Source organism: Gopherus evgoodei, chromosome 2, assembly GCF_007399415.2.
Source record: "Gopherus evgoodei ecotype Sinaloan lineage chromosome 2, rGopEvg1_v1.p, whole genome shotgun sequence".
NCBI lineage: Eukaryota > Metazoa > Chordata > Testudines > Testudinidae > Gopherus > Gopherus evgoodei.
The window spans coordinates 120,232,934-120,254,804 of record NC_044323.1 but is presented as its reverse complement, the minus strand read 5'-3'; the positions used below and the strand labels follow the sequence as shown (position 1 = coordinate 120,254,804).

Below are 21,871 nucleotides of genomic sequence, written 5' to 3'. Positions count from 1 at the left end.
AAAAAAAAAATCTACATTTATAAATTGCACTTTCACGACAAAAAGATTACACTACAGTACTTGTATGAGGTGAATTGAAAAATATTATTTCTTTTGTTTGTCATTTTTACAGTGCAAATATATGTAATAAAAAATAATATACACTTTGATTTCAAGTAGAACACAGAATACAATATATATGAAAATGTAGAAAAATATCCAAAATATTTAATATATTTCAATTGGTATTCAATTGGTAAAGTGCAATTAAAACTGTGATTAATCACGATTAATTTTTAGTCGCAATTGATTTTTTTGAGTTAATTGCATGCGTTAACTGTGATTAATCGACAGTCCTATTAAATATCTTAAAACTGAAACAAAATTATTATCTAATATTTGAACCACAACCTCAGAATAAATTATAAAGATTCCTTCTTTGAATTCAATTGCTGTTTGATATCTAACCTTTTGCTCCTCCCCAATAGATATTATAATACCTTTTAATACCTAATAAAATTTTACACAAGATAACTCAAGACTCAGTGGAATTTTAGATGTAGAACACAGAACATGTTCCTATGAATAATTTCATGAGACAACCCGGAGAAACTTTTCCTTCTGGCACCTTTCCTACCTGTACTTTATGGATGCTCACACACAGATGTGTGCACACAGCCACACTTTCACTTCCACACTCTGATAATAAAGGGGCTGGGGTGCCTCTGACCAAATAAAAACAAAATAGAAAAAAAAATAAGATCCTTAAGATAATGGTGGCAGGGGGATGCAAACTCCAGCTCTTACAGTCATCTGGACTGTCATAGGGTAGGAGCAGGAACTGCAGTCAAGGAGCCAGATGGCAATGTTCTGCTGGCACAGCTCTTCTCATTAGCAGGCCTCCTTTGGGTGGATGGAAAATTTGCTCAGAGGCTGGAATGGCCTGGTTGTGGTTGTCATGACTGCCTTGCCCCAAGGTGATTAGTCTTTGGAATTTGGGAATGTTAGTCTGCTCTCAGTTGGCCTGTTGACCCAAAAGGTGAGGTTTCTTGGCCTTGATTTGTATCGCTGCAAAACATTGCTTACACTGCCTTGCAGCACTTTTCACCAGGGGCCTTTGGACAAATCAAATGTGAGGGCTACCTTGGAGCCATGTAACTTAATCCTCTCATGTTCAGATTAGGTCATGCTTATCTAGCATCAGTTTGGAAGCAGGGCGGTCCTTAGGCATATGTAGCATACAAGGCTGTGTAGGGCAGCCGAAAATTTGGAGCACCCCTGGGTGTTAGTGCCCACCCTAGGGGAAGGGATAGCTCAGTGGCTTGAGCATTAGCTTGCTAAACCGAGGGTTGTGAGCTCAATCTTTGAGGGGGCCACTTAGGGATCTAGGGCAAAATCAGTACTTGGTCCTGCTAGTGAAGGCAGGGGTCTGGACTTGATGACCTTTCAAGGTCCCTTCCAGTTCTAGGAGATTGGTATATCTCCTATTTTAAAAAAAAAAACCCTTCCGCCTCTTCCTATCCCAGTTCTGACCCTTCCTGCAGGCTGCTGCAGCATGGTGACTCTTACTCTGGAGGGGATCTAGTATTTAAAAGTAGAAAAGCCTGCCAGCCCTATTAGCACAACATTGAAACTGTTAAAGAGCCATTCAAGTAGTACTTAAGCCATTTAACAGGCATTTGCCAATCCCCAGATATATAATGTCAGTTTCTGAATTTACTGACAAAAACATTTGTGCATTAGTGTAATGTTTACTCAGAACATGTTCATCTACAGGACCTTAGTTTAAAATTTGCTTTAAAAATATTTCATTAGTGTATTGCTGAAGATGATAAAACCACATCTCTAAAAAATCCTTGAAGAGAGCCCTTAAAGGGACAACACCCCTTTCCTGCCAGATAGCTGGACAAATGAGTTTCCCTTTCTTCACTTCTGATTATTTGATTAACTAGTTTTAAGAAAACCCTCTAGCAAAATCAGTATCTTAGTAAGATATAAAATCCTTTCTTATGCCTAAAATCTTTGGAAACATATTTTTTAAAATTGGTGAAATTTCATACACGTGTCTATTGTTATGGAGATCACACGAAGTAAATTAGTGTTCCCTTTTTCTAAAAGCAATGAACATTGTTATGAACACACTAAACCTCTGTGACTGATTAATTTAAAAGAATGTCTTTGTTTCAGTGAGTTAAATACGTAGTAATCTGGAATGATTACTTTATGAAGGCTTATGAGTACATTTAAAATATAAAATCAGCTTAGAAATACTGATTAAGAAAATGTAAAACAGAAAAGAGCTGCATCATGTATTCCATAATATGTAATGTTTTATTCAGCCAGAGAGCTGACTTGCCCTTACTACAAAGTTTTTGCAAATAGATCTCTGACAAACTTCAGGGTATATCAAAAAACCCATGACTGATATTTTTTATTCCCAAGTTTAATGCTGTTAATTAGGTACCGTCTGCATGCCAGTCTTTACCTTCTGGAATGCAGTGGAAAACATGCTCCATTTTTTTTAGAAAGAAATTGCAGAAGAGAGTTTTTTTTCAAATGTCACTTGCTTCATTTGGGTTCAGGGATTTGGCTGGAAGGGGGTGATCAGGGAGGGGGAGGGAAGAGAGGAAGGAGACAGTGGGAAGAGGGCGGGGCCTGGGCAGAGAGTGGTGGGGCCTGGGGCAGAGCACGGTTGGAGTTTGGGTGGGGCCTCAGATGGGCTGGAGAGCTACCCTCCCCAAGTGGCAGCTTCACCCACTGCCCATGACAGCAAGTAAGAGTGGGTCAGCTCCCGCACACACAGTGCACACTGCAGTCTCCTTAGGCAGGGGCTGTATTCACAGAGACAAATGTGTTGGCGCTGCGCATTCTGCATGACGGAGAGGCTACAGGGCTCTCTGCGGGGAACTGTGACTCTCTGTCGCCATGAGGTGGGCCGGGTGGCTCAGTATCCTTTGCTGCCTCATCCCTCCCCATCCCCCGAGGCTGCGAGCCCAGGCTGCCGTCGGGCATCGGGGCACCAGTTTCATAATACTGCGTTGGGGCCCATAAATCCTAAGGACGCCCCTGTTTGAAGGAGTGCATTTAAATCAGCAAATTTAGAAATATTCAGATTTTTGAATACCATAATGCTCTGTGACCTGTGACTCCCAAAGTATCTAAAATCCAAAGCATGATATCACTTTTGAAGAAGTTGCCATGGTATTATCTGGATGAAAAGGTCTTGAGGGGACATTGTGTCACAACGTTTGACACAAAAATCCTCTAAAAATAGCTGATTGGAAAAACACTAGCAACAAAAGTTGTCACTCAACATTCATTCATCAACAACATTAACAATAAATTCATCACCTCTGCTGCTTATTCTTGGAGATTACAGTAACCCATCTATTTTGGAATTAGGCTATAAATCAATAGCTTGTCTTCTGGAATCTTGATAGAAAAAAAAGTTACCGTACTTTAAAACCTATCAAGATGAAACCCATTTGAGAAATAAAATGTTTAAAGTTTATATAAGATTTGTATCCTCATACACGCTATTTGTCTCACAGTCAGCAGGCCTCCCTGTCATAGCCACATAAATTTCCTTATGCAGACTGCACTGGCTGAGACTGTGTCTAGTGTACATGTCCACTGCATAGCTCTTTACCACTGCTTTTGCACATGTGATCTGCTTTCCTACCCCTGCAGTACTGTTCAGAATCTGGACCATTCATTTATACCCTTAATACTTAATTCATAAATGAGTAATCTGGATACTTTTGATTAACCTGTACACTGAGGAATCAAAATTTGTACTGTAAAAGAATAAGGTAAACAACCTGAGTCCTAGTTAAACTTTCTTAATACCTGTAATTTTTAATGGATTTGCTTTCCTTGTTTCCCCAATGCTTTGGTAGCCAAAGAAAATACCCATAAGAGGAAAGTGGCTTATTTATCCTTACACTATTTAAACTTGTGCATGTAGTCAATACAGCATCATCCTGGATATTCCACCTTACAACTGTTTTTTTATTATTATTATTTTGCTTTTTATGGATTGTGGGATTTTTACATCAACTGGTACCAGATCTACATATTTCTTCAATAGTATAAAATAATGGTGGAATTTTAAGATGTGGAAAAATACATTAGGGTATATGGACTTGTAGGATAAATCCCTATAACCTGAACCAGGGGAGAACTGCCAAAACAAATTTGGGAAGTTGCAGAAGGTTGTAATGGGGTCTCACATATTTGTTCTCCATTGTAGCATTTATTTTATTTAGCAAAAGTATATAATATATTACAATAAAATAAACTGTACATTTGTTGTTAACATTTTAAATTGATAGTAGGTTTGTGGCAGAAGTGCTTGATTACTTTAAAAATCTTGCAATCTAACCTTTGGAAACCATAGTAGAAATAATGTGAAATTATAGGCTGTTTTCTAAAGGGTGTTTGCTTACCACAGGTTTAGTTCAGTTGTTATAAAGCTGTTAGGGAATAGCAGTTAGGATCTAGGGTCGAAAGACACAGGCTGCCTAGAAACAAGGAAGGAAAAGCTGTTACAATCCATGTGGGCTGGAAGTCTAGGGCAGGGGTCTCAAACACATGGTTATTTTCTGCGGCCTGCAAGGTCCTTGCAGCCCCCCCACCCTCCTCCAGCATTTACCTAGAGCAGCTCCGGCCCAACGTGCACTGGGGGCAGGGCAGGCTCCCTCCCTGCCTGCCCTGCCCCCACTCCACTACGGGAAGCGGATGGAACCTGCGGGAGGAGGGGCGCAGGGGTGTGTGTCGATGTTGCTTCAGGCACCTCCTCCAGCAGCTCCCATTGGCTGCTCTTCCCCGTTCCCGGAAAATGGGAGATGCTGGGGGCGGTGCCTGAAGCAACAGCAACACACACACCCCATGCCCCTGTTCCCCCACGTTCCAGCCACTTCCTGGAGCGGTGTGCCCCCGGTGCGCACTGAGCCACGGCCTGCCCCCCGAACCCTTCCTGCAGTCAAACCCCTGCCTCAACCCCCTGCCACACCCCTCCTGCACCCCAACCCACTGCCCTGAGCCCCCTGCCGCACTCTGACCCCCTGCCGTACCATGCACCCTGACCCCCTGCCCTGAGCCCCCGGTGCACCCCGCACTCCTCCTGCACCCCAACCCCCTTCCCTGAGCCTCCTGCCATACCCCTCCTGCACCCTGATCCCCTGCCCTGACCCCCTGCTGCACCTCTCACCCCTCCTGCACTCCACACCCCAGTCCACTGCCCTGAGCCCCCTGCTGCACCCCTCCTGCACCCTGATCCCCTGCCCTGACCCCCTGCTGCACCTCTCCTGCACGCCAACCCCCTGCCTTGACCCCCTGCCGCACTCCTCATCCCTCCTGCACCCCACACCCCAACTCCCTGCCCGAGCCCCTGCCATACCCCAAACCACTCTTGCACCCCCGGCGGCAGGGAGGGGATGGAGTTAGGGTTGGAATGGGGGCAGGGAAGTGGTGGAAAGAGGTGAGTTAGGGGAGGGGCTTTATGGAAGGGGTGGAGTGGGGGCAGGGCCAAGGGTAGAGGGGGAGGTGTCAGGAATACGGCCCTCAGGCCAGTGTACTAGTCCTCATGCGGCCCTCGTGGTCAGTTGAGTCTGAGACTCCTGGTCTAGGGTATGAAGTGAGAAGTTTTATTTAAATAACTTTCAGTGTTAATGTAGCCTCCTGTCCATGGGCCTATGCAGGTATTAAGAAAGGTTAACCAGCACCCCCTATGCAGGACAGTAGTGGGAATTTTGGGCTTTATGTGTGGGCCTCCACCAATGGGTGAATTTCACCCCCATTGTGTATTCCTACTCACAGTTGGCTACATTCCTGCAAAAACTAAGCACTATTAATACTTTGATTTAGCACTGTACATAAACACAAATCTGGGAAAGAGAGTTGGATACATTTCTGGCTTATACATCAGCAACAGAAGAGTTAACTGCTGAATCTATTATTGGTGATGATGTGAAGCCTGAAAGAACACAGCTTATCTTTCAATTTCATGACTGAGTTTGAAGTGCTGGTATTTAGAAAACTCATCTTTTATAGACCTGGTTGAAAACTGCCAATTGTTTTTCACAGGAACTTTTTTATTTGTTTTTTCCTAATTCTCCTAGGAAAATGTTTTGCTTTTTCAGTGAAAAACTGAAAACAAACCCTTTTGATTTCCCCAAAATATTTTATTTAAAATCATGAAAATTGGAAACAAAATAAAAAATGTCAGTGATTTTTTTTTGTTTTGCTCAAAACACTATTTTTGTTGAAAAAATAATCAGTGAAAAAAATTCAACCAGTTCTTTGGCATTATTTGTAAAATATTTTTTAATTTTGAGTCACCAAGAGATAATAAATGTGGAATACCACAGTTCCATTTTCACAGTGACTTAAGACTGTGAAATATCTGCAGGTCAAAAACTGCCAGTGTCTTGATCTTAGAAAAGAAAAAACTAACGAAGCAGCATAGCCAAAGGAAAAGAGCCATAGGGTATTTGAGGCAGAGACCAAGGTTTTGCTATATGTCTCTAAATAGCACAATAGGGCCCTGATCCATGAGAGTGGCCCCCAGAGTTTATTACAATACAAACTGTAAACAGCCAGTGAAATCTGCAAAGCAGCAGCCTGGTTAATATGCAGAGTTTCCAAAGCTGTGACAAAACAGACCTCCAATTATTGACAGGCCTGACTTTTGGCGGGATAGTAGCCAGCTTTTCTGTTATTTTTCTATGCTTCTATCTGATATCCTCACTGTAACCTTCCTTTGTTATATTTTTTCCTCACTCCTACTCATACCTGTTGTGCAGAGGATAAGCAGACATGCCTCTCAAAGGAAACGTGGGACAATCAAACTGGTATATAAGCATGGAGTTATTCAGATAATACTCAGGGGTCCATTCAGGAAAAAAAATTCCTATGTGTACACAGTACCTATGTTCATTATAAGTGTTACATTATTAAATAAAATTGCTATGGAAGAATTCTTGCTGCTGGAAGTAGGTCAGCAGACCCCATAGACCAGGGCTCACTGTGATTAAGTTTCAGCTCCCTCCAGCAAATCAGTGAGAGGGTAATAGATCTGCATGGACTTATTAGCGATACTGATTTTATGGCTCATTACAACAGTTAATAACACCCCTGTCTGCCAACCTTTATTGCCCACTTCAGTTTAAGTGGTCTCCTACAGCATATATGAACTCCTTATGCTTAACAATCTGTCCCGCTTCATGTTTAGCTCAGACACTCTGGTTACCTTCTCCAGACCTGAAGAAGAGTTCTGCAAAGCTGGAAAGCTTGTCCCTTCCACCAACCACAAGTTGGTCCAGCAAAATATGTTATCTCATCTCCTTGTCTCTCTTATATCCTGGGACCAACATGGCTACGTAATAGGTTTGCAGGCATTCAGTTTTTCAGGAAAAGAAACTAACAGATAAGACAGAAGTTCTCTACTTTCTCTTCAAGATCACTGTTCTAAAATAAGATGTTAAAAATAATAAGAAGTTAAATAAGTCTGTACTTAACACTAGTTCTTGCAGTACCCCAGCAGAAGCCCTTTACAACTCAGTTCATTGACATTTGTCACAACACACTATGGACTCTGTGTGATAGTACTCATAATAAGGTAATTGGAAATGATTTTACAAGCGTAGTTTTGAGAGGCAGCATTAAATGCTCTGCTACACTCAAGCTATAGTGCCTCTACTGCATCCCTGTCATCCACAAATTTTATAATTCTATTAAAAAAATCAAGTTTGTCAATTAAAACTTATATATCCATGCTGTTTATTGCTCACAGTCCTGTTTTCCTCCAGCAGTTTACAATGAATTTCTGTTAATGGCCCAAATTCTCCTTTCAAGTATAGTGCTGTAACCCCATTGACTTCAGAGGAGGTTTTTTTGTTTTATTTTCCAATTTATACAGTCACAGTTTCTCTAAGTGCACTGGCACTACGATTTAAAGACACAGATATAGATAATAGCCCAAAATAATCTAATGTCAAAAAGAGGGATTACAGAACTTTCCAACCCACAAACCAAGAAGGGAAAACTAGCCTTTCACACCCCACCCACATCATCAGAGAAAATCAAAAACAGGCCTTGCAATATGTTCTGAAGATCAACAAGCTCTGGACCTATTGAACCAAAGAGGGAAGGGGCAGATTTTTTAAGGTATTTAGGTGCCTAACTATGCAGATAGGCATTAAGTGTGGTTTTCAAAAGTGGCCAGGCACATCATTTTCATGGGAATTGTCAGTGAACTGCAGACTTTAGAATCTTTCACTAACCGCTCATGCTCCCAATCTTAACTTCAAAAATGGCATTTTCAAGGGTGGTAGGCTTCCCACAATCTTAGGGTATGGCTACACTTGCAGCCATACAGCGCTGCCGCGGGAGTGCTCCTGCAGCAGCGCTTTGAAGTGCATGTGTGGTCGCAGCACCAGCGCTGGGACAGTGTTTACACTGGCGCTTTGCAGCGCTGTAACTTGCTGCGCTCAGGGGTGTGTTTTTTCACACCCCTGAGCGAGAAAGTTGCAGTACTGTAAAGCGCCCAGTGTAGCCAAGGCCTTAACAACCCATCTCCAATTTAGCTTCTTCACTTGGGAAGGAAGGAGTCAGCATGGTGAGGGCAAAGGGGAAAAGAGAAGAGCAACATGTTCTCACCATATCAGCAGTTCGGTTGCCTGTTTGTAGAACCCTTTAGATTCTTAGCTGGGCTCAGTACTGTCACTCATATTGGCAACCAAGAAACGTTGCAACAACCATTACTGTCCTCTTAGCAGGCCAAGGGCAACTCTCTTTGCGTTTGCCCCTGTTTTTACACCCCTTGGCCATAATTAGTTGTGGTTCTTTTAAAAACAAGGATTTCTCCCAGAAGGAAGTATTTTGTCATAAATGCCAATGAGAAGTAGGAATAAACTCCCCAAATTATAACATACAGTTGTGAAAGAAACACATTTGCACCCAAATCTTGTCCCTTTCTTCAGTTATCATAGAAATGAAGTATTTTCCTATTGAGCTAGAGAATATTTAACTACTTTACATGCTGTGCTCGGGCTGTAAATGAGGATGGGTCAAACCACAACTCCTACAACCCTCTTCAAATCAGTTTTTCAGTTATAATTGATGTTTCTGATCTCTTTATAACTGCCTTTGTAGTAAATGTTGGCATCATTTTTGTTTCTTGGCTGTATTCCCAGACTAATGATTTTTTTAAAGGAATCTTTTCATATTTCAATAAAAATTCTAAATATTTAATTAGTAAGGATTGTAGTAGGAGATGCTAGAAATCCTGACATGTCACAGGTTGCAAAGCATGTACTGTCCACTCTCTCTGTTCATTAAAGTTACAGGATTCTGGTTTGAAACTAATATGGTAAATCAGTATTGTAATTTTATTATTGTAATAACAGTAATAGTGATACTGAACACCCAAAAACAATGTTAAAAGGACATAATTAGGGATTCAAAGTTAAGCACTCAAAAGTTAGGAAATGCCAGTTTCTTCTTTGCGCGTCCTCTGAATATTCCCATTCTTGGATATGCACCAACCTGTGCCATTGAACGCTGCAGCCTTCTACTAGCAATGCTTAGTCAGTCACTTGTATGCTTCTCTTTGCCCCCACCCTCAGCCTCTGAGCACATTCTGAGGCCCTGGCTATAAAAGTGGGCACAGCAGTGGTTGCCACCTCAGTTCCTTCCACCTGCTGACACAGTCATGAGCCTTCTCCAAATCAAGATTCTTTAGATTGTTAGTTACAGTGCCTTGGTTGTTGTTTTATAGATAATGTAAGTTTATTGTTTGTATTAGTTTTTGTTGTTCTTGTGGTGGACCCGAAGAGCAGGAAGCATGGATTTAAGAGATGTGTCATGTCTGGCAGTTTACCTAGATCTGGACTCCCATGCTTGCTCCCTGGAGTGCTTAGCAGAAGGGCATTCTCCTTCCTATTGTTCAACCTGCAGCACTTTCACACTGCAAGCCAGAAAGGAGAAGCAGAAGAGACTCCAAGCCTTCCTTCTACAAGAAGCCTTATCAGCAAGAACCTCCAGATCCTTAGTTCCTAAGGCTCCGGAAGATAAGGCTCTGGGTGAGCTCTGGGAGAACTTCTGTATCCAGGAAGCCTTTTGAACGTAAGCCATCTGTCTCAGCAACAAACTCCAGTTCTAAAGAAATTGAGCACTTGGTAACAAAGTCATCTGATCCCCATACCAAAGAAGGTACCAGTATCAAGGAAATCAGACATGGAGGGTAAACAATAGATGTCAAGAGCTTCCATGGAACCAAGGCCATCAGATCCATATTCAAATGAACAACTGGATCCAATGAATAGTCCAGAACCACAGTCTCAGAGACCTCCATTGGACTTGGACTACTACAAACCCAGGTATCCCCCTGGTTCTGCCATGATACCAAACTGTCGAAATTGACAGGATTGGCAAGTGCCTCCATGAATTCCTTGACCTTATTGGTTAGCTCCAGACTTTCCATATCAACTTCCGTCCAGGGTCAGGCCTTCTGTTCCCCATCAATCTGGTGAGGTCTTTCTGGATCTGAGACATCCAGATCCAAATTATATGTATCGGACACATTCACTCTCAAGAGCACATTCAGATCCAAGACATTTGGATCCTACACTAATGGATCCAGTAATGGGATACAAGTCCCCTACTCTAATTAATGATGAATTATATGATGGAGAGGAGAAGGTAGACGTTTCTCTACAGACAGATCTTTCCCATGACTAGGAACCTACGGGGGAATCCTCTCCAGACAAAAATGTGGGAGTAGCCTCAACACCTTCAACTTCAGAGGATGCCATTCATTCCCAGGAATTAATCAGCAGAATGGTTTCTACATTTAAATAACCTTCCTTTTCTTTAAAAGAAACTGTGCATCCCATTTTTTATATATTTGGAAGCACTTCTATAAATAAAGTTTCTCTTTCACTTTTGGAGAGAGTATGGCAACCAGCAAAATTAATATGGAATACCCCATCGTCGGGCAGCTAATTGCAAACAAGATAGATAAGCTTTACCAGATTCCATATGAAGGCTTTTCTGTTTTTCATGTACATCCTGTTATCAGATTTCCCCTTACTTTGTGGTATGCTCATTTATTCGGGTTACTCTTCTGGGGGGGGAGGTGTTTGTAATTCTTTCAATGTACTGCTTGTGTCACTTGTGTTTTCATATGGAACTCTACTTCTCCATTATGCAAGTCTCCTCCCAACTGAGCTATCCTGCAGGACCTAGGTTCCCTAGGGCTGGTGTCATGGTATAATTCCCCACTCTGAACCTTAGCGTCCAAAAGATGGGGTACCAGCATGAATTCCTCTAAGCTCAATAACCAGCTTAGAACCTGTAGCGCTGCCATCAACCAGGAATTCCAGTGCCTGGTACACTCTGGTCCCCCCAAAACCTTGCCCGGGGACCCCCAAGACCCAGACCCTCTGGATCTTAACACAAGGAAAGTAAACCCTTTCCCTCACCATTGCCTCTCCCAGGCTTCTCCTCCCTGGGTTACCCTGGAAGATCACTGTGATTCAAACTCCTTGAATCCTGAAACAGAGAGGAAAATGCACCTTCCCCCCTCCTTCTCTCTTCCCCTCCCAGATTCTCCCTGAGAGAGACAGTAATCCTAACACAGAGAGAATTTAGCCTCTCTCTCCCCCTTCCCTCCTTTCTCCCCACCAATTCCCTGGTGAATCCAGACCCAGTCCCCTGGGGTCTCACCAGATTAAAAAAACAATCAGGTTCTTAAACAAGAAAAGCTTTTAATTAAAGAAAGAAAAAACAGTAAAAATTATCTTTGTAAATTTAAAATGGAATAGGTACAGGGTCTTTCAGCTATAGACACTGGGAACACCCTCCCAGTCTAAGTATACAAGTACAAATTAGAATCTTTTCAGCCAAATACACATTTGTACTCCTTCCAGCCAAATGCACATTTGCAAATAAAGAAAACAAACATAAGCCTTACTCGCTTTATCTATCTAGTACTCACTATTTGGAATCTATAAGAACCTGTATCAAGGAGATTGGAGAGAAACCTGGTTGCATGTCTGGTCCCTCTGAGCCCCCAGAGTGAACAACAACCAAACACTAACAGCACAGCACAAAAACTTCCCTCCCTCAAGATTTGAAAGTATCCTGTCCTCTGATTGGTCCTCTGGTCAGGTGACAGCCAGGCTTACTGAACTTGTTAACCCTTTACAGTCAAAGAGATATAAAGTACTTCTGTGCTATTAACTTTTCTTATCTGCTTATGACAGCTGGGTTTCTCCAACCCCAGAACCAGATGAACACACCCACACGTACATTAACAGAGCAAGTCTGAGCGGACCGGGTCAATCAACACTTTCAAGCTCACCCCTTATATTTCTTTGGACACACTGGGCTGGAGGAAGCAGCACTGTCAAGCTGACTCTTCTTATATGACCCTGGGCTTCATGGACTGGGTCAAGCAGCACTTTCAAGCTGTTACCCTTATGCGTCCCAGATTCAGCACATCCCTGTCCCCACTCTCACATCACAATTGTACTGGCAGTAACCTACTTGATGAGCAAACCCCACAGTATTTTGGGCGCTGCAGGAATCTTTAGCTTAGATAAAAGAAGCATTGCTGTAGAATGAATGGGGGAAGCTAAAAACACAAAAGAGTAAAGTTCAGCAAGAGAGAGAGAAGCAACCAGTGTAACCATAAAAGTTATTTACTGAATAATAGTGATAACTACACAAGGAGGGCTAAACCAACATAATATACATTATTAAAGGTTAATACCTAAGATAGAAGGAAAACAGAGAGAGAGAAAGAGAAGGGGATCTCACCACACCCTGAAGCTTGAACTGGTTGGAGTTCCCAGGTAATGATGGTAGCTCAGGGTCCTGCAGGCAGGAGACAGGTAGAGTCCCTAGCACGATCAGACAGGAGAATACGGAGTCCCAGTGCAACTGATGCACAGTTTGGATCTAAGCATCAGAACACTGACTGGAGAGCGAGCAGGGATTTTTACAGAGAAAATACAATATTTCAAGGGAGAACACTAGATTTGTTTATAGGTAAGCTGATGACTCAAGGGTTTTCTTTAGGCTAGACAATAGGAGCTGATCACTCTTGGCTATGGGTGGTATTTTCTTCCAGGGAGCTCACAGTGCAACTAGGCTGCTTCAGTATTTTGGCTATCAATCAAGGATTCATCACTAGAATTGGTCTGATAATTGCTGAGCTGGGTGTGGCTTTTTCTCTAATGTTGAAAGTGGTTGAAAAAAATCTGACAGGATTAATCACAGTTGATACTGATCATAGTAGCATGGCCAAGACAACAGTGGTACACATACTTGCTCTTCATTCCAAGGGAAGATAGATGCTTACTAGCATTGACAGAACCTTTGGGTATGTCTACATTACAAGATTACTCCGAATTTACAGAATTCGATTTTGGGCATAGTCCCCGCTGTCTCCTCCGCCCATTGGAATTCTGGATTGAGATCCCAGTGCCTGATGGGGCAAAAAACATTGTCGCTGGTGATTCTGGATACAGCCTCACCCCTCCCTCCGTGAAAGCAACGATAGACAACCGTTTTGCACCTTTTTTCCTGGGTGAACTGTGCAGACGCCATTACCTCGGCAATCATGGAGACTGCTCAGCTCAAGACAGCAGTCATGAACATTGTAAACAGCTCGTGCATTATCGTGCAATTTATGCTGAACCAGGACCTGCAAAACCAGGTGAGGAGGAGGCAGCTACGGCACCGCAGCAACAAGAGTGATGAGGACATGGACACAGAATTCTCTCAAACCGTGTGCTCTTGCACATTGGAGATCATACTGGTAATGGGACAGGTTCTAGCCATGGAACACCGATTTTGGGCCCGGGAAACAAGCACAAACTGGTGGCACCGCATAGTGTTGCAGGTGTTGGACGATTCCCAGTGACTGCGAAACTTTCGCATGCGTAAGGGCACTTTCATGGAACTTTGTGACTTGCTTTTCCCTGCCCTGAAACGCCAGAATACCAAGATGAGAGCAGCCCTCACAGCTGAGAAGCGAGTGGCGATAGCCCTGTGAAAGCTTGCAATGTCAGACAGCTACTGGTCAGTCAGGAATCAATCTGGAGTGGGCAAATCTACTGTGGGGGCTTCTTTGATGCAAGTAGCCAAAGCAATCACTGAGCTGCTGCTGCCAAAGGTAATGACTCTGGGAAATGTGCAGGTCATAGTGGATGGCTTTGCTGCAATGGGATTCCCTAACTGTGGTGGGGCGACAGATGGAACCCATATCCCTATCTTGGCACCGGAGCACCAGGGAGGCCGGTACATAAACCGCAAGGGGTACTTTTCAATGGTGCTGCAAGCACTGGTGGATCACACGGGATGTTTCACCAACATTAACATGGGATGGCCGGGAAGGATTTATGATGCTCGCATCTTCAAGAACACTAATCTGTTTAAATGGCTGCAGCAAGGGATTTACTTCCCAGACCAAAAAATAACAGCTGGGGATGTTGAAATGCCTGTAGTTATCCTTGGGGACCCAGTCTACCCCTTAATGCCATGGCTCATGAAGCCATACATAGGCAGCCTGGACAGTAGTCAGGAGCTGTTCAACTACAGGCTGAGCAAGTGCAGAATGGTGGTAGAATGTGCATTTGGAGTTTAAAGGGATGCTGGCGCACGTTACTGACTCGCTCAGACCTCAGCCAAACCAATGTACCCATTGTTATAGCTGCTTGCTGTGTGCTCCACAATCTCTGTGAGAGTAAGGGCGAGACATTTATGGCTGGGTGGGAGGCTGAGGCAAATCACCTGGCTGCTGATTACGTGCAGCCAGACACCAGGGCGATTAGAAGAGCACACCAGGAAGCGCTACTCACCAGAGAAGCTTTGAAAACCAGTTTCAAGACTAGCCAGGCTACAGTGCGAAAGTTCTGTCTGTTTCTCCTTGATGAAAACCCGCCCCCTTGATTGACTCATTCCCTGTAAGCAACCCATCCTCCCTCTTCGATCACAGCTTGCTTTCTAAGGAAATAAAGTCACTATCATTTAAAAATCATGTATTCTTTATTAATTGATTAGAAAAATGGAGAGAGAACTGACAAGGTAGCCCGGGTGGGGTTTGTGAGGAGGATAGGAGGGAAGGAAAAGGCCACTTCAAAAGTTCAAAATAATGGCAGCCTTTTGGTTGGGCAGTCAGCTGGTGTGGAGTGTGCGGATGCACAGAACCTTCCCCTCCCCCTCTCGTTCTTACATGTCTGGGTGAGGAGGATATGGAACATGGTGAGGGGTGAGGGTGGTTACCCAGCGGCTGCAGCAGCACTTTGTGATCCTGCTGCCATTCCTGAAGCTCCACCAGACGCCGGAGCATGTCAGATTGATCACACAGCAGCTCCAGCATTGTATCCCACCACCTCTCATCTCGAGCATCTCGCCTCTCCTCACGTTCATCCCTCATGGCCTCACATTCACTGGCATCTTTTCTGTACATTGATACCGCATCCTTCCACTCATTCAGATGAACTCTTTCATTGCGGGTCGATTCCATGATTTCTGAGAACATTTAGTCTCGCATCCGTTTTTTTCGCCACCTTATCTGAGAGAGCCTTCAGAATGGAGGCAGGGGGCTTGAAAAATTTGCAGCTGTGGGAAGGAGGAAAAAAGGGAGAGAAGTATTTAAAAAGATAAATTTTACAGAACAATGCTTATACTCTTTCACGGTGAACAACACTATTCACATTACATAGCACATGTGATTTCACTACAAGGTCACATTTGGCATCTTAATATTGAGTGCCTTTGGTGTTAGAGATCACAGATGCAGGTCCGGGCAACAGAATTCGGCTTGCATGCAGCCATGGTAAGCCATTGTCTTTTGGCTTCTGCAGCCTTCATAAAAGCAGCACCCTCCTTTCCCACATACCCAGCAAAGTCCGTTGAGTGCTTGGGTTTTCTTGTTAAGATGTAGCAGCAGAAACCAAACTAAACTGCCCCTCCCACCATCCAATTCTCTGGGATGATCGCTTTACCCCTCCCCCCACCGCATGGCTGGTATCAGGGAAGATCCCTGCTAACCAAACGCGAAAAGCTCAGTGCCAATGCCCTCTCCCCACCCCACCCGCCCCAGCTTGGCTAACTGCAGGGAAGAATTTCTTTTCAGCCACAGGCAAACAGCCCACTAGGAACAGCCACCTCTGTCCCCTTAATTAAATTCCCGTATTTCAGCCAGGTTACTATGAACAGTATCACTCTCCTGAGGCTAACACAGCGAGATAAAGAACAAATGTTGCTTGAATGCCAGCAAACACCGGGACCATACGCTGCCAGGCTTTGTCATGCAACGATACCAGAGTAATTGCTACTAGCATGGCAGGGTCAAGTGTCCTACCATGAAGGACGGAATAAGGCTGCACTGCCTAAAAACCTTCTGCAAAAGCTTTTGGAGTACCTCCAGGAGAGCTTCATGGAGATGTCCCTGGAGGATTTCCACACCATCCCCAGACACGTTAACAGACTTTTCCAGTAGCTGTACTGGCCTTGAATGCATCCCAAGTCCTCAGGGCAAATTAATCATTGAAAAACGCTTGCTTTTAAACCATGTTTTATATTTTCAAAGGTACACTCACCAGATGTCCCTTCCATGGCTTCATGGTCTGGGATAATGCCTTGGGAGGGTTGGGAGAGTACTTCATTCAGGCTGAGAAAAAGATCCTGGCTGTTGGGGAGAACGGAGTGCGGTGTGCTCTCTGTAAGGTTGTCCTCCTCCTCCTCCTCATTTTCCCTGTCCAGAGAATCCTCAGCCATGGCTGAGATTACCCCCTCCTTGGAAACCATGGTCAGTGGTGGGGTAATGGTGGCGGCCCCCCTTAGAATTTCCTACAGCTCAGTGCAGAAGCAGCACATCTACGGCTCTGACCCAGACCTTCCGTTTGCTTCTTTGGTTTTCTGGTAGGCTTGTCTGAGTTCCTTAACTTTCATGCGGCACTGTAGTGAGTCCCTATTGTGGCCTCTCTCCATCATGCCCTTTGAGATTTTTTCAAATGTTTTGGCATTTGTCTTTTGGAACGTAGTTCTGCTAGCAGAGAATCCTCTCCCCATACAGCAATCAGATCCAGTACCTCCCGTACGGTCCATTCTGGAGCTCTTTTTTGATTCTCAGACTGCATAGTTACCTGTGCTGATGAGCTCTGCATGGTAACCTGTACTGATCAGCTCTCCACGCTGAGCAAACAGGAAGTGAAATTCAAAAGTTCGTGGGGCTTTTCCTTTTACCTGACCAGTGCGTCCGAGTTCAGATTGCTGTCTAGAGTGGTCACAATGGTGCCCTGTGGGATAGCTCCCAGAGGCCAATACCGTCGAATTGTGGCCACACTAACCCTAATTCAAAATGGCAATGTCGATTTCGGTGCTACTCCCCTCATCGTGGAGGAGCAAAAATCAATTTTAAGAGCCCTTTATATCGAAGTAAAGGGCTTCTTTGTGTGGACGAGAGCAGGTTTAATTCGATTTAAAGCTGCTAAATTAGACATGAACTCGTAGTGTAGACCAGGCCTCTAACACAAGAGCAAGGACAAGTGTACCATCGACACCCTGTCATCACTGCATCTGACAGCATGGGCAATACGCTTTTAGCAGAGTTGGAGAAGTCTTTGTCTGCAGTTATAACTTAGATAATTTTTTTCTACATGTTCTACTTAATGCTATAAGGAAATAACTAGCAAATATTATAAGTTAAAATGGAAAAGATTTTTGCCATGGCTATCTGATACGGGTATAAATCTTGTGTCAGTCCCTATTCAAACTATATTAGAGTAATTGTTATATTTAAAGCATATTTAAAGCATTTAAAGGTATATTTAGCTGCAACAGCAGCTTCTCATATTCAAATCAGTATTTTCACATAATGTTGTTAACAGTTTTTTAAAGGATTACTAAATTTGTACCACCGGTAAGAGATTCTGTTGCACCATTGGACTTAATGCAATCACAGTTTATGTCTCCACCCTTCGAGCCCTTATTTTCATGTTCCTTACTTCATCTATCAATTAAGGCTGCTTTTATTATAGCCATAACATTAGCTTGGAAGATTAGTAAGCTTCATGCCTTAATGGCTGACACTCTATTTATGACCTTTTATAAATACAGTGTATTTCTTCATCCACATCCTAGATTCATACCAAAATATCACTTGAGTTCCCTATCAGTCGGTCCATTAGTCTACCAGTGTTTTTTCCCAGATCTCATTTGAGTAAGGGCAAATCAAAGCTGCATTGTTTGGATGCAAAAAAAGTTTTATCATTCTATTTCAATAGGAACAAGGACTTTAGGTTTTTGCATAAATTGCTTGTTTCGTATGCTGGTAACGATAAAGGAAATCTTGCGTCAGCACGAACATTATCAAGATGGGTCAGATAGTGTATAATTGAAAGTTATAAGAGTGCAGCATGATCTCCCACTCTTCAACTGTAAGCACACCCTACTAGGGTGATGGCAGCATTGGTGGCATGTATGAGACATGTTCCACTACTATAAATTTGTACAGCAGCCATGTGGAGTCAAAACACATATTCATTAAACATTATCTGTTATATATGGTCAGATGCGCAGTTGGTAGTTGTGTGCTTCAGTCCTTGTTTAGTTAGGACTCCATACCCACCATCCTATTTAAAATGTGTACTACAGACTAAACTATACCAGGAGTGGGACTATGCAGAGAACAGTCAAAGAAGAAATTAATGTTACTAACCTGTAACTGAGACTCTTTGAGATGGATTCTGCATATTCACATGCCCTGCTCTCCTTCCTCTGTTTTGCTGGGTCCTGTTTTCTACTGGCTCAGCATTAGCAGTGGAAGGAACTGATGTGGTAACTGCTGCCTCCCTTCCTTTTATAGCCTCGTCCTCAGAATAATGCTCGGAGGCTGAGGGTAGGGGCAGAAAGGGGCATGTGAGTGTTTGACTAGGCAGTGCTAGTGGAAGATTGCACCATTCAGTGACACCAGTCAGCACATATCCAACAGTATGAATATGCAGAGTCCATTTTGAAGAACTGGATACAGGTAAGCAACCTTCATATTAAGTTTGTCTCTGCAACCTTCATTCAGCCCCTTTATGCATATGCATTATGAGACACTTTTTAATTACATGGTCAGAACTGTAACTGTAAGCCTCCACCCTCCATGTCCTATCATCACCACCATCATCATCATCAGGGACATTGCAGCACAGACTACTACTACTTGAGCTACCAGACTAGCTACGTTAGCTAGCAACAGGAGAAGGCTGCAGTCCTGGCGGGAATGATCGACTGGTACTGTGCATTTGGCTGAGGGGAAAGCAACCCCTCTCTCTTTTTTCCCTTTCCTCCCTTCCCCCTGTGGTGCCCCCAAAGGGAATGAGGCATACTGATCAACACTTTCAAATTCATCTCAGGAAACATCCCACCCCAGCCTCCAACACCCGTGATGCCCTCCAAACACCCCCACTGCTAACCTCACTGCCCTGCCTCCCACCCCACAACGCTTCCACTGCTAGCCCTACTAACACACCATCACTGCCATCCCCTTGCCAACTCACTAATACTCCCATCTAGTCTCTTTAGCCTTTTCCAGGCCATCCAATGCCTGCACCCTGTAGGACACACAACAAAGCAAGCAGAGTTGCAGCCCCACCTCCAGTGTGGGCCCTGCCCCAGGAGGGCTATCCCAAGCTCAGCTGCAGGCAGGGGCAGCTCTAGGCACCAGCGCAGGAAGTGCACACCTGGGGAGACAAGCCATAGGGGGAGGCCCGCTGGTCGCTGTAAGGCAGGCAGTCAGGTAGCCTTCAGGAGGTCCGCTGTTCCCGTGGCTTCAGCAGCAATTTGGTAGCAGGTACGCCAAAGGCGCGGGACCAGCAGATCACCCGCAGAAACACCGCCGAATCCGCGTGAACAGCTGATTGCAGTGCTTGGGGCAGCAAAAAACATAGAGCTGCCCCTGGCTGTAGGCTATGTTCTGGGAGGCAGGGGTGCATTTACACCTTGGGAAGTGAAGACAAGACATTCACTTTTGGCCTGGTATTTTCAGCAGAATAGAACTACCCAGGTCTACCACTTCCTGGCTGCACCAAGTCCCAAAAGAGGAGGAATATTACTCCCTTCCTGATACTCCTCTTGTTGCACTCAAAGGCCTGGGGAGAAAGGGGCATGAACCCACCACCCACCTCCTGCTGTGTTGAGTCCCAGAGTGAGTGGGGCTGTGTCCCCCTCCCTGAACTCCCTATCTATCTACTCCCTGCAGTGGTCAGGGCCTGGGGGAGAGCGGGGCATGACCGCCCTCTCCCTGACATACTGCCACCACCCCCATACCTGACTCCACTTCACACTGCCAGGGCTCCACACCACCACTGCAACCCTGTTCTTCAAAGCTTCCATCCCCCTGTGCCGTTGGTCACCAAGCCCATCCAACTCTGCCCCTTCTGAACTCCCATTGGTTGAAACCAAAAGGAGAGCAAAGGTCAGCTACATTACCCAGCATGTTGTGCATCTGTCATATTTCAGGGCCGTCCTTAGTGGGGTGCAGGGCCTGGGGCGGAAGTGACGGATTCGTTTCTTCTGGGAGTGACCACGCTGACCAACTGCACCAGCCCGGGAGGACTCCCAAAGCATGGGGCCCAGAGTGGGGGGGCCCAGTGCAGAAGTGACGGATTCATCGCTTCTAGGACCGACTGCACCAGCTAATCATACCAGCCCGCCGGGCCTCCCAAAGTATGGGGCCTGGAGCGGTTGCCCTGATTCGGCCTACCCAAGGGATGGCTTTGGCCAGAGTTTCTCCAAACAAAGGCTGGTGTGCATGTGTGGCTGACACATATTCTGAGTAACGTTTTTATGGAGGAAATGACATTAAATTGGGAATGGGGAGTTTTTGGTTGCAAACGGGAGTCTCCCTGGCATACTGGGAGGCTTGGTTTGAGTGGGGTGGGCTGGAACATGGGGGACATGTGCCATGGGGAGTCTGACCCAGTTTCCCCAGTCCCAGAAAAGCTGTCTGGTCCCCAGGGTTCCTCAGAGGGCAACGTGTCCTGCTCCAGCTTAATAGAATTTCAAAGAAAAATTGCTTTTCTAACCAAGTGGTTCTCAACCAGGGGTACACTGGAGGTATGCAGAGGTCTTTCAGGGGATACATCAGCTCATCTAGATATTTGCCTAGTTTTACAGCAGGCTACATAAAAAGCACTAGCAAAGTCAGTACAGGCTAAAATTTCACATGGACAAAATGAGAAAAGTAAGCAATTTTTCAGTAGTAGGGTGCCGTGACACTTTTTTATTTTTGTGTCTGATTTTGTACACAAGTAGTTTTTGAGCAAGGTGAAACTTGGGGTACACAGGACAAATCAGACTCCTGAAAGGGATACAGTAGTCAGGAAAGGTTGAGAACCCCTGCTGAAGCCTAAAGACATTCCCTCTACTGAATTTCAAAGGCCTGTTGTGTGGAGGTGTTAGAGCTTGTCAAAAAAGGTCACAAGAATCGTTTATACTAGGTGTTAGGCCACCTAAATATAATGGTTACTATCAACTCCTCCTGCGATAAAATAAATCACATTTGTTGTCCTAGCAGCTGGTGTGCTGCTTTTTTCTGTGGGTGTTTCTATCTGGACAAGTCTGAATGATGTCACAGGATGTTTCTCAGCACTGCTGTTTACTAATGGAGGTGATAATCAGTGAATGATTGACTAGGATTGACTAGGACTCTCAGTCATCGCTGAAAAAAAGCCTAAATGAATTGGGCCTGCCATATTTGGGTTTTAATGAAATCCTTGAATGAAAGCAGTAATGATATTTCTTTACTGATGGCTAAAGATGGGCCTAGATTCAAACAACCCTGAACTTTGGGGAAATTCAGTCCCATCTCTTCTGATTGCTAATA

General features: G+C 44.4%; 1 protein-coding gene across 1 annotated transcript in view; it reads left to right on the top strand.

Moving 5' to 3' along the window:
• GABBR2 (gamma-aminobutyric acid type B receptor subunit 2) overlaps positions 1-21,871 on the top strand; it is a 930,408-nt gene that overhangs the window by 862,270 nt on the left and 46,267 nt on the right. The gene's annotated exons all lie outside the window — the stretch shown is intronic.